Genomic DNA, 14,717 nt, shown 5'->3' on the forward strand with positions numbered 1-14,717 from the left:
ACCAGAGATCAGCGGTGACATCACTGAGAATGTCTCCTATCCATCACTAGAGATCAGCAGTGACATCACTGAGATTGCCTCCTATCCATCACTAGAGATCAGAGGTGACATCACTGAGAATGTCTCCTATCCATCACTAGAGATCAGAGGTGACATCACTGAGAATGTCTCCTATCCATCACTAGAGATCAGCGGTGACATCACTGAGAATGTCTCCTATCCATCACCAGAGATCAGAGGTGACATCACTGAGAATGTCTCCTATCCATCACTAGAGATCAGCGGTGACATCACTGAGAATGTCTCCTATCCATCACCAGAGATCAGAGGTGACATCACTGAGAATGTCTCCTATCCATCACTAGAGATCAGAGGTGACATCACTGAGAATGTCTCCTATCCATCACCAGAGATCAGCGGTGACATCACTGAGAATGTCTCCTATCCATCACTAGAGATCAGCAGTGACATCACTGAGATTGCCTCCTATCCATCACTAGAGATCAGAGGTGACATCACTGAGAATGCCTCCTATCCATCACTAGAGATCAGAGGTGACATCACTGAGAATGTCTCCTATCCATCACCAGAGATCAGCGGTGACATCACTGAGAATGTCTCCTATCCATCACTAGAGATCAGCGGTGACATCACTGAGAATGTGTCCTATTCATCACTAGAGATCAGCAGTGACATCACTGAGATTGCCTCCTATCTATCACTAGAGATCAGCGGTGACATCACTGAGAATGTCTCCTATCCATCACTAGAGATCAGAGGTGACATCACTGAGAATGTCTCCTATCCATCACTAGAGATCAGAGGTGACATCACTGAGAATGCCTCCTATCTATCACTAGAGATCAGCGGTGACATCACTGAGAATGTCTCCTATCCATCACTAGAGATCAGCAGTGACATCACTGAGAATGCCTCCTATCCATCACTAGAGATCAGCAGTGACATCACTGAGAATGCCTCCTATCCATCACTAGAGATCAGCAGTGACATCACTGAGAATGCCTCCTATCCATCACTAGAGATCAGCGGTGACATCACTGAGAATGTCTCCTATCCATCACTAGAGATCAGCGGTGACATCACTGAGAATGCCTCCTATCCATCACTAGAGATCAGCAGTGACATCACTGAGAATGCCTCCTATCCATCACTAGAGATCAGCGGTGACATCACTGAGAATGTCTCCTATCCATCACTAGAGATCAGCGGTGACATCACTGAGAATGTCTCCTATCCATCACTAGAGATCAGCGGTGACATCACTGAGAATGTCTCCTATCCATCACTAGAGATCAGGGGTGACATCACTGAGAATGTCTCCTATCCATCACTAGAGATCAGAGGTGACATCACTGAGAATGTCTCCTATCCATCACTAGAGATCAGAGGTGACATCACTGAGAATGTCTCCTATCCATCACTAGAGATCAGAGGTGACATCACTGAGAATGTCTCCTATCCATCACCAGAGATCAGCGGTGACATCACTGAGAATGTCTCCTATCCATCACTAGAGATCAGAGGTGACATCACTGAGAATGTCTCCTATCCATCACTAGAGATCAGAGGTGACATCACTGAGAATGTCTCCTATCCATCACTAGAGATCAGAGGTGACATCACTGAGAATGCCTCCTATCCATCACCAGAGATCAGCGGTGACATCACTGAGAATGTCTCCTATCCATCACTAGAGATCAGAGGTGACATCACTGAGAATGTCTCCTATCCATCACCAGAGATCAGCGGTGACATCACTGAGAATGTCTCCTATCCATCACTAGAGATCAGCAGTGACATCACTGAGATTGCCTCCTATCCATCACTAGAGATCAGAGGTGACATCACTGAGAATGTCTCCTATCCATCACTAGAGATCAGAGGTGACATCACTGAGAATGTCTCCTATCCATCACTAGAGATCAGAGGTGACATCACTGAGAATGTCTCCTATCCATCACCAGAGATCAGAGGTGACATCACTGAGAATGTCTCCTATTCATCACTAGAGATCAGAGGTGACATCACTGAGAATGTCTCCTATCCATCACCAGAGATCAGAGGTGACATCACTGAGAATGTCTCCTATCCATCACTAGAGATCAGAGGTGACATCACTGAGAATGTCTCCTATCCATCACCAGAGATCAGCGGTGACATCACTGAGAATGTCTCCTATCCATCACTAGAGATCAGCAGTGACATCACTGAGAAGGTCTCCTATCCATCACTAGAGATCAGAGGTGACATCACTGAGAATGTCTCCTATCCATCACCAGAGATCAGAGGTGACATCACTGAGAATGTCTCCTATCCATCACTAGAGATCAGAGGTGACATCACTGAGAATGTCTCCTATCCATCACCAGAGATCAGCGGTGACATCACTGAGAATGTCTCCTATCCATCACTAGAGATCAGCAGTGACATCACTGAGAATGCCTCCTATCCATCACTAGAGATCAGAGGTGACATCACTGAGAATGCCTCCTATCCATCACTAGAGATCAGAGGTGACATCACTGAGAATGTCTCCTATCCATCACCAGAGATCAGCGGTGACATCACTGAGAATGTCTCCTATCCATCACTAGAGATCAGCGGTGACATCACTGAGAATGTCTCCTATTCATCACTAGAGATCAGCAGTGACATCACTGAGAATGCCTCCTATCCATCACTAGAGATCAGCAGTGACATCACTGAGATTGCCTCCTATCTATCACTAGAGATCAGCGGTGACATCACTGAGAATGTCTCCTATCCATCACTAGAGATCAGAGGTGACATCACTGAGAATGTCTCCTATCCATCACCAGAGATCAGTGGTGACATCACTGAGAATGTCTCCTATCCATCACTAGAGATCAGCGGTGACATCACTGAGAATGCCTCCTATCCATCACCAGAGATCAGTGGTGGCATCATTGAGAATGCCTCCTATCCATCACTAGAGATCAGCGGTGACATCACTGAGAATGTCTCCTATCCATCACTAGAGATCAGCGGTGACATCACTGAGAATGCCTCCTATCCATCACTAGAGATCAGCAGTGACATCATTGAGAATGCCTCCTATCCATCACTAGAGATCAGCGGTGACATCACTGAGATTGCCTCCTATCTATCACTAGAGATCAGCGGTGACATCACTGAGAATGTCTCCTATCCATCACTAGAGATCAGAGGTGACATCACTGAGAATGTCTCCTATCCATCACTAGAGATCAGAGGTGACATCATTGAGAATGCCTCCTATCTATCACTAGAGATCAGCGGTGACATCACTGAGAATGTCTCCTATCCATCACTAGAGATCAGCAGTGACATCACTGAGAATGCCTCCTATCCATCACTAGAGATCAGCAGTGACATCACTGAGAATGTCTCCTATCCATCACCAGAGATCAGCGGTGACATAACTGAGAATGTCTCCTATCCATCACTAGAGATCAGCAGTGACATCACTGAGAATGTCTCCTATCCATCACTAGAGATCAGAGGTGACATCATTGAGAATGCCTCCTATCCATCACTAGAGATCAGAGGTGACATCACAGAGAATGTCTCCTATCCATCACTAGAGATCAGCGGTGACATCACTGAGAATGCCTCCTATCCATCACTAGAGATCAGAGGTGACATCACTGAGAATGTCTCCTATCCATCACTAGAGATCAGAGGTGACATCACTGAGAATGTCTCCTATCCATCACTAGAGATCAGAGGTGACATCACTGAGAATGTCTCCTATCCATCACTAGAGATCAGCGGTGACATCACTGAGAATGTCTCCTATCCATCACTAGAGATCAGCGGTGACATCACTGAGAATGTCTCCTATCCATCACTAGAGATCAGAGGTGACATCACTGAGAATGCCTCCTATCCATCACCAGAGATCAGCGGTGACATCACTGAGAATGCCTCCTATCCATCACTAGAGATCAGCGGTGACATCACTGAGAATGTCTCCTATCCATCACTAGAGATCAGAGGTGACATCACTGAGAATGTCTCCTATCCATCAATAGAGATCAGCGGTGACATCACTGAGAATGCCTCCTATCCATCACTAGAGATCAGAGGTGACATCACTGAGAATGTCTCCTATCCATCACTAGAGATCAGAGGTGACATCACTGAGAATGTCTCCTATCCATCAATAGAGATCAGCGGTGACATCACTGAGAATGTCTCCTATCCATCACTAGAGATCAGAGGTGACATCACTGAGAATGTCTCCTATCCATCAATAGAGATCAGCGGTGACATCACTGAGAATGTCTCCTATCCATCAATAGAGATCAGCGGTGACATCACTGAGAATGCCTCCTATCCATCACTAGAGATCAGAGGTGACATCACTGAGAATGTCTCCTATCCATCACTAGAGATCAGAGGTGACATCACTGAGAATGTCTCCTATCCATCACTAGAGATCAGCGGTGACATCACTGAGAATGTCTCCTATCCATCACTAGAGATCAGCGGTGACATCACTGAGAATGCCTCCTATCCATCAATAGAGATCAGCGGTGACATCACTGAGAATGTCTCCTATCCATCACTAGAGATCAGGGGTGACATCACTGAGAATGTCTCCTATCCATCACTAGAGATCAGAGGTGACATCACTGAGAATGTCTCCTATCCATCACTAGAGATCAGAGGTGACATCACTGAGAATGTCTCCTATCCATCACTAGAGATCAGCGGTGACATCACTGAGAATGTCTCCTATCCATCACTAGAGATCAGAGGTGACATCACTGAGAATGTCTCCTATCCATCAATAGAGATCAGCGGTGACATCACTGAGAATGTCTCCTATCCATCAATAGAGATCAGCGGTGACATCACTGAGAATGCCTCCTATCCATCACTAGAGATCAGAGGTGACATCACTGAGAATGTCTCCTATCCATCACTAGAGATCAGAGGTGACATCACTGAGAATGTCTCCTATCCATCACTAGAGATCAGCGGTGACATCACTGAGAATGTCTCCTATCCATCACTAGAGATCAGCGGTGACATCACTGAGAATGCCTCCTATCCATCAATAGAGATCAGCGGTGACATCACTGAGAATGTCTCCTATCCATCACTAGAGATCAGGGGTGACATCACTGAGAATGCCTCTTATCCATCACTAGAGATCAGCGGTGACATCACTGAGAATGTCTCCTATCCATCAATAGAGATCAGCGGTGACATCACTGACAATGTCTCCTATCCATCACTAGAGATCAGGGGTGACATCACTGAGAATGTCTCCTATCCATCACCAGAGATCAGCGGTGACATCACTGAGAAAGCCTCCTATCCATCACTAGAGATCAGAGGTGACATCACTGAGAATGTCTCCTATCCATCACCAGAGATCAGCGGTGACATCACTGAGAATGTCTCCTATCCATCACTAGAGATCAGAGGTGACATCACTGAGAATGTCTCCTATCCATCACCAGAGATCAGCGGTGACATCACTGAGAATGCCTCCTATTAGCAGAGATCAGCGGCGCTCTCCATATAGACCACCCTCAGGCCGCTCATCTCTCGGTGACATTGACGTTCTCCCTTTCATCCCTTGTACACACAGTGCAGCCGGCGGCTCTGGGATAATCCGCAGTTTGCTTTAGTCAAGTGCTCTTATCCCATCTCCCCTTGGAGACCAAAGATGGTGATGACAGCTGGATAATTAGATGTTTAGCACCAAATCCTCCCCCCTGCCCACCCAAGGCCGCTCTCTGCACACTTGGGAGGGGGGGAGGCCGCACTCTGCACACTTGGGAGGGGGGGAGGCCGCACTCTGCACACTTGGGAGGGGGGGAGGCCGCACTCTGCACACTTGGGAGGGGGGGAGGCCGCACTCTGCACACTTGGGGGTTGGGGAGGCCGCACTCTGCACACTTGGGGGTTGGGGAGGCCGCACTCTGCACACTTGGGGAGGCCGCACTCTGCACACTTGGGGAGGCCGCACTCTGCACACTTGGGGAGGCCGCACTCTGCACACTTGGGGAGGCCGCACTCTGCACACTTGGGGAGGCCGCACTCTGCACACTTGGGGAGGCCGCACTCTGCACACTTGGGGGTTGGGGAGGCCGCACTCTGCACACTTGGGGGTTGGGGAGGCCGCACTCTGCACACTTGGGGGTTGGGGAGGCCGCACTCTGCACACTTGGGGGTTGGGGAGGCCGCACTCTGCACACTTGGGGGTTGGGGAGGCCGCACTCTGCACACTTGGGGGTTGGGGAGGCCGCACTCTGCACACTTGGGGGTTGGGGAGGCCGCACTCTGCACACTTGGGGGTTGGGGAGGCCGCACTCTGCACACTTGGGGGTTGGGGAGGCCGCACTCTGCACACTTGGGGGTTGGGGAGGCCGCACTCTGCACACTTGGGGGTTGGGGAGGCCGCACTCTGCACACTTGGGGGTTGGGGAGGCCGCACTCTGCACACTTGGGGGTTGGGGAGGCCGCACTCTGCACACTTGGGGGTTGGGGAGGCCGCACTCTGCACACTTGGGGGTTGGAGGCCGCACTCTGCACACTTGGGGGTTGGAGGCCGCACTCTGCACACTTGGGGGTTGGAGGCCGCACTCTGCACACTTGGGGGTTGGAGGCTCCTGCGCCCACATTGTGGAAAGTGAAGAACTTTCTGACTCATAACTTAAGAGCCAAGTTAGGAATCACGAGCAGAAGATGAGACGCCCGGCGGCTCTAGGATTACAGCAGCTGTGCCAGCACTGTGCCCGGGCGATGTCACAGGCCTCACTGCACCCGCGGATCCTACACGACTTCATGATTTATACTCTAGTCACATCCAAAGCTGCACCAGTAATGTGACTGACCAGTGGGGTTTGATATGTCCCATAATGCAGCAGAGCGGGCTCTGTGCAGTGCCCCTCCCAGGAGGAGATACAGGACCCCCAGAATCCTGACTGCAGCTTTGGATGTGACCGGAGTATAAGACCTGATATAAGTGCTCAGCGTCGGCCTCCATCCTGCAGCATCAGACTCTTCCCCGGGTCAATATATCGGCGTTATTCAAGTCTCCTCCGGCTTTTTATACCTTGTGTGACTTTACTTCAGGAAGTGAATGAAGGATCGATCGCCGTTCTCCTCCCGACATCCTGGACGGTCGATAGGACGACATTAATATATCCGAGCTCTGATCCCGGTGAGGACAAGTCACAGGGATATCAGAAGAGACCGCGCTCCTGTCTGAGGGTTATAGATTGTAAGCTCTTGTGCACACTGCAGATCCACCGAGGAATACAGCTATACTGTGTCAGATAACGCAGCGCGCTAATAACACCGCCATACAGTGTCGGACTGGAGTGCCAAGGAACCAAACAGTAACACTGACTTCGGGGGCCCACCTGCATACAAATATTACACTACCCTCGTTCACAAATTTACCTATATCTCTATATAATAATAAACTGGGTAGTTTGATTAATAAATGATGAGATGTTGCCTTTTTCTATACAGAATCAAGTGAATTATGCCAAGTGCGGCCCATATAGTGGGGTTGGGGGTCCAGATCTGCACAGGGACCCACCAGGGAATTCCTCTGTTACCCTATGGGCCAGTCCGAGTCTGCCGCCATACAGCTCTCATATACCATACAGTGGCCAAATAACACCGCCATACAGTACTCATACCACCGTACTTTGGCCAAATAACATCGCCATACAGTTCTCATATACCACCATACAGTGGCCAAATAACAACGCCATGCAAAACCCAAATACTACAAAGAATCAAAATAATATCACCATAAAGTGCTCAGATAAAACCACTATACACTGCCCAATGCCACCACACATAACAGTACCGTACAGTGCTCAAATATCACCATAGATCATACAATGTCCAAGTCACAGCTCCAAACAACGCACATTTTCATCAGTGTTCAAAGCAATAGCACAAACACTGAGGACATAATTTGCTTTCTGGATCAATTCATGTTCCTGCACGTACAGTATCCAAAGTTATAAACCAAACGTTAGTCCCAGCGTTCATGTTATAGCGCTCATATAACACCATACAGTGCTCATATATCACCATACAGTGCTCATATATCACCCTACAGTGCTCATATAATATCACCATACAGTGCTCATATAATGCCGCCATACAGTGCTCATATGTCACCATACAGTACTCATATAATATCACCATACAGTGCTCATATAATGCTGCCATACAGTGCTCATATGTCACCATATAGTGCTCATATGTCACATATAGTGCTCATATGTCACCATACAGTGCTCATATATCACCATATAGTGCTCATATAGTATCGCCATACAGTTCTCATATAATATCACCATACATTGCTCATATAACGCAACGATACAGTGCTCATATAATGCTGCCATACAGTGCTCAAATAATATCACCATACAGTGCTCATATAATGCCACCATACAGTGCTCCTATATCACCATACAGTGCTCATATAATGCCACCATACAGTGCTCATATAATATCACCATACAGTGCTCATATATCACCATACAGTGCTCATATAACGCCGCCATACAGTGTTCTATAATGCCACCATACAGTGCTTATATAATATCACCATACAGTGCTTATATAACGCCGCCATACAGTGTTCTATAATGCCACCATACAGTGCTTATATAACGCTGTCATACAGTGCTCATATATCACTATACAGTGCTCCTATATCACCATACAGTGCTCATATAACGCCGCCAAACAGTGCTCATATGTCACCATTCAGTGCTCATATGTCACCATACAGTGTTCATATAATATCGCCATACAGTGCTCATATAACGCTGCCATACAGTGCTCAGATAACACCATACAGTGCTCATATATCACCATATAGTGCTCATATAATATCGCCATACATTGCTCATATAACGCAACGATACAGTGCTCATATAATGCTGCCATACAGTGCTCATATAATGCTGCCATACAGTGCTCAAATAATATCACCATACAGTGCTCATATAACGCCGCCACAGAGTTCTCATATAATATCACCATACAGTGTTCATATAATGCCACCACACAGTGCTCATATAACGCTGTCATACAGTGCTCATATATCACCATACAGTGCTCATATATCACCATACAGTGCTCATATAACGCTGCCATTAAGTGCTCATATATCACCATGCAGTGCTCATATAATGCTGTCATACAGTGCTAAAATATTATCACCATATATCGCCATACAGTACTCATATATCGCCATACAGTGCTCATATAATATCACCATACAGTGCACATATAATGCTGCCATACAGTGCTCATATAATATCACTATACAGTGCTCATATAATGCCGCCATGCAGAGCTCATATAATATCACCATACAGTGCTCAAATAACGCCGCCATATAGTACTCATATAATATCGCCATACAGTGCTCATATAATGCCACCATACAGTGCTCATATATCACCATACAGTGCTCATATAATATCACCATACAGTGTTCATATAACGCTGTCATACAGTGCTAAAATATTATCACCATAAAGAGCTCATATCACCATACAGTGTTCATTAAAGACTGCCATACAGTGCAGATATAATGCCACCAGTGCTAATATAATGCCACCATATATGGCTCAAACAAAGTCAGCATACATTGCTCATATATTACCATACAGCGCTCATATAATGCCGCCATACAGTGCTCATATAACGCCGCCATATAGTGCTAATATAATATCCCAAAACAGTGCTCATATAATATCGCCATTCAGTGCTCATATAATATCGCCATACAGAGCTCATATAACGCCATCATACAGTGCTCATATAATGCTGCCATACAGTGCTCATATAATATCACCATACAGTGCTCATATAATACCGCCATACAGTGTTCATATAATATCACCATACAGTGCTCATATAACGCTGCCATACAGTGCTCATATAATACCGCCATTCAGTGCTCATATAACGCCGCCATACAGGGTTCATATAATATCACCATACAGAGCTCATATCAGCATACAGTGTCCATTAAACACTGCCATACTATGCTGATATAATGCCACCATATATGACTCATACAATGTCAGCATACAGTGCTCATATATTGCCATACAGTGCTCATATAATGCCGCCATACAGTGCTCATATAATATCACCATAGAGTACTCATATAATATCACCATACAGTGCTCATATATCACCATACAGTGCTTATATAATGCCGCCATAGCGTACGCATCATCATACAGTTCGCATATAATATCACCATTCAGTGCTCATATAACGCTGCCATACAGTGCTCATATAACGCCACCATAGAGTGCTCATATAATATTGCCATACAGTGCTCATATAATATCGCCATACAGTGCTCATATATCACCATACAGTGCTCAAATAATATTGCCATACAGTGCTCATATAATATCGCCATACAGTGCTCATATAATGCCACCATACAGTGCTCATATATCACCATACAGTGCTCATATAATGCTGCCATACAGTGCTCATATAATGCCACCGTACAGTGCTCATATAATATTGCCATGCAGTGCTCATATAATGCTGCCATAAAGTGCTCATATAATATCACCATAAAGTGCTCACATAACGCTGTCATACAGAGCAAAAATATTATCACCATACAGTGTTCATTAAATGCTGCCATACAGTGCTGATATAATGCCACCAGTGCTAATATAATTCCACCATATATGGCTCGAAAAATGTAAGCATACAGTGCTCATATATTGCCATACAGTGCTCATATAATGCTGCCATACAGAGCTCATATAATATCACCATACAGTGCTCATATAACGCCGCCATACAGTGCTCATTTCACCATACAGTGCTCATATAATGCTGCCATACAGTGCTCATATAACGCTGTCATACAGTGCTAAAATATTATCACCATAAAGAGCTCATATCACCATAAAGTGTTCATTAAACGCTGCCATACAGCGCTCATATAATGCCGCCATACAGTGCTCATATAACGCAGCCATATAGTGCTCATATAATATCACCATACAGTGCTCATATATCATACAGTGCCAATATCGCCATACAGTGCTCATATAATATCGCCATACAGTTCTTATATAACACCACCATACAGTGCTCATATCACCATACAGTGCTCATATAATGCTGCCATACAGTGCTCATATAATATCACCATAGAGTGCTCATATAATGCCACAATACAGTGCTCATATATCACCACACAGTGCTCATATTACGCTGCCATACAGTGCTCATATAATGCCACCAAACAGTGCTCATATATTACCATACAGTGCTCATATAACGCCGCAATACAGGGCTCATATAATATCACCATACAGTGCTCATTAAACGCTGCCATACTGTGCTGATATAATGCCACCAGTGCTAATATAATGCCACCATATATGGCTCATACAATGACAGCATACAGTGCTCATATATTGCCATACAGTGCTATTATAACGCCGCCATACAGTGCTCATATAATATCACCATACAGTGCTCATATAACGCCGCCATATAGTGCTCATGTAATATTACCATAGAGTACTCATATAATATCACCATACAGTGCTCATATATCACCATACAGTGCTTAACATAACGCCGCCATAGAGTGCTCATCATCATACAGTGCGCATATAATATCACCATTCAGTGCTCATATAACGCTGCCATACAGTGCTAATACCACCAAACAGTGCTCATATAATGCCGCCATACAGTGCTCATATATCACCATACAGTGCTCATATAATATCGCCATACAGTGCTCATATAATGTCGCCATACGGTGCTCATATAACGCCGCCATACGGTGCTCATATCACCATACAGTGCTCATATAATGCCACCATACAGTGCTCATATATCACCATACAGTGCTCATATAATGCCGCCATACAGTGCTCATATAATGTCACCATAAAGTGCTCATATAATGCTGTCATACAGTGCTAAAATATTATCACCATACAGAGCTCATATCACCATGCAGTGTTCATTAAACGCTGCCATACAGTGCTGATATAATGCCACCATATATGGCTCATACAATGTCAGCATGCAATGCTCATATATTGCCAGACAGTGCTCATATAATATCACCATACAGTGCTCATATATCACCATGCAGTGCTCATATAACGCCGCCATACAGTGCTCACATAACATCGACATACAGTGCTCATATATCACCATACAGTGCTCATATAATGCTGCCATACAGTGCTCATATAATATCACCATACAGAGCTCATATCACCATACAGTGTTCATTAAACGCTGCCATACAGTGCTGATATAATGCCACCAGTGCTAATATAAAGCCACCATATAGTGCTCATATATCACCATACAGTGCTCATATAATATCGCCATACAGTGCTCATATATCGCCATACAGTGCTCATATAACACTGTCATACAGTGCTCATATAATGCTGCCATAAAGTGCTCATATAATATCACCATAAAGTGCTCACATAACGCTGTCATACAGAGCAAAAATATTATCACCATACAGTGTTCATTAAATGCTGCAATACAGTGCTGATATAATGCCACCAGTGCTAATATAATTCCACCATATATGGCTCAAAAAATGTAAGCATACAGTGCTCATATATTGCCGCCATACAGTGCTCATATAATATCACCATACAGTGCTCATATAACGCCATATAGTGCTCATATAATATCACCATACAGTGCTCATATAACGCCATATAGTGCTCATATAATATCACCATACAGTGCTCATATAACACCGCCATACAGTGCTCATATCACCATACAGTGCTCATATAATGCTGCCATACAGTGCTCATATAACGCTGTCATACAGTGCTAAAATATTATCACCATAAAGAGCTCATATCACCATAAAGTGTTCATTAAACGCTGCCATACAGCGCTCATATAATGCCGCCATACAGTGCTCATATAACGCCGCCATATAGTGCTCATATAATATCACCATACAGTGCTCATATATCATACAGTGCTAATATCGCCATACAGTGCTCATATAACACCACCATACAGTGCTCATATCACCATACAGTGCTCATATAATGCTGCCATACAGTGCTCATATAATATCACCATAGAGTGCTCATATAATGCCACAATGCAGTGCTCATATATCACCACACAGTGCTCATATTACGCTGCCATACAGTGCTCATATAATGCCACCATACAGTGCTTATCACCATACAGTGCTCATATAACGCCGCAATACAGGGCTCATATAATATCACCATACAGTGCTCATTAAACGCTGCCATACTGTGCTGATATAAAGCCACCAGTGCTAATATAATGCCACCATATATGGCTCATACAATGACAGCATACAGTGCTCATATATTGCCATACAGTGCTATTATAACGCCGCCATACAGTGCTCATATAATATCACCATACAGTGCTCATATAACGCCGCCATATAGTGCTCATGTAATATTACCATAGAGTACTCATATAATATCACCATACAGTGCTCATATATCACCATACAGTGCTTAACATAACGCCGCCATAGAGTGCTCATCATCATACAGTGCTCATATAATACCACCAAACAGTGCTCATATAATGCCGCCATACAGTGCTCATATATCACCATACAGTGCTCATATAATGTCGCCATACAGTGCTCATATAACGCCACCATACAGTGCTCATATATCACCATACAGTGCTCATATAATATCGCCATACAGTGCTCATATAACACTGTCATACAGTGCTCAAATATCACCATACAGTGCTCATATAATGCTGCCATACAGTGCTAAAATATTATCACCATAAAGAGCTCATATCACCATACAGTGTTCATTAAACGCTGCCATGCAGTGCTGATATAATGCCACCAGTGCTAATATAATGCCACCATACAGTGCTCATATAATGCCGCAATATAATGCTCATATAATATCGCCATACAGTGCTCATATAATATCACCATACAGTGCTCATATAATATCGCCATACAGTGCTCATATAATATCGCCGTACAGTGCTCATATAACGCTGTCATACAGTGCTCATATATCACCATACAGTGCTCATATAATGCTACCATACAGTGCTCAAATAATATCACCATACAGTGCTCATATAACGCTGTTAAACAGTGCTAAAATATTATCACCAAAAAGAGCTCATATCACCATACAGTGTTCATTAAACGCTGCCATACTGTGCTGATATTATGCCACCAGTGCTAATATAATGCCACCATATATAGCTCATACAATGTCAGCATACAGTGCTTATATAACGCCGCCATACAGTGCGCATATACAACCATACAGAGCTCTTATAATGCCGCCATACAGTGCTCATATAACATCACCATACAGTGCTCATATGTCACCATACAGTGCTCATATATCACCATACAGTGCTCATATAATATCGCCATACAGTGCTCATATAATACTGTCATACAGTGCTCATTTCACCATACAGTTCTCATTAAACGCTGCCATACAGTGCTGATATAATGCCACCATATATGGCTCATGCAATGTTAGCATACAGTGCTCATATACTGCCATACAGTGCTCATATACTGCCATACAGTGCTCATATGGCTCCATACAGTACTCAAATACCACCATACAGCTGCTGCACAATTTTGTCTTCTATATTGTGAC

At 44.5% G+C, this 14,717-nt stretch overlaps 2 protein-coding genes across 2 annotated transcripts in view; one reads left to right on the forward strand and one right to left on the reverse strand.

Annotated features, from left to right (window-relative positions):
* BOC (BOC cell adhesion associated, oncogene regulated) overlaps positions 1–14,717 on the reverse strand; it is an 84,885-nt gene that overhangs the window by 47,960 nt on the left and 22,208 nt on the right. The gene's annotated exons all lie outside the window — the stretch shown is intronic.
* Positions 1–14,717, forward strand: part of COX17 (cytochrome c oxidase copper chaperone COX17) — a 329,935-nt gene that overhangs the window by 16,996 nt on the left and 298,222 nt on the right. The window lies entirely within an intron of this gene.

Source organism: Dendrobates tinctorius, unplaced genomic scaffold, assembly GCF_039654945.1.
Source record: "Dendrobates tinctorius isolate UK_male_01 unplaced genomic scaffold, ASM3965494v1 ptg000054l, whole genome shotgun sequence".
NCBI classification, from domain to species: domain Eukaryota; kingdom Metazoa; phylum Chordata; class Amphibia; order Anura; family Dendrobatidae; genus Dendrobates; species Dendrobates tinctorius.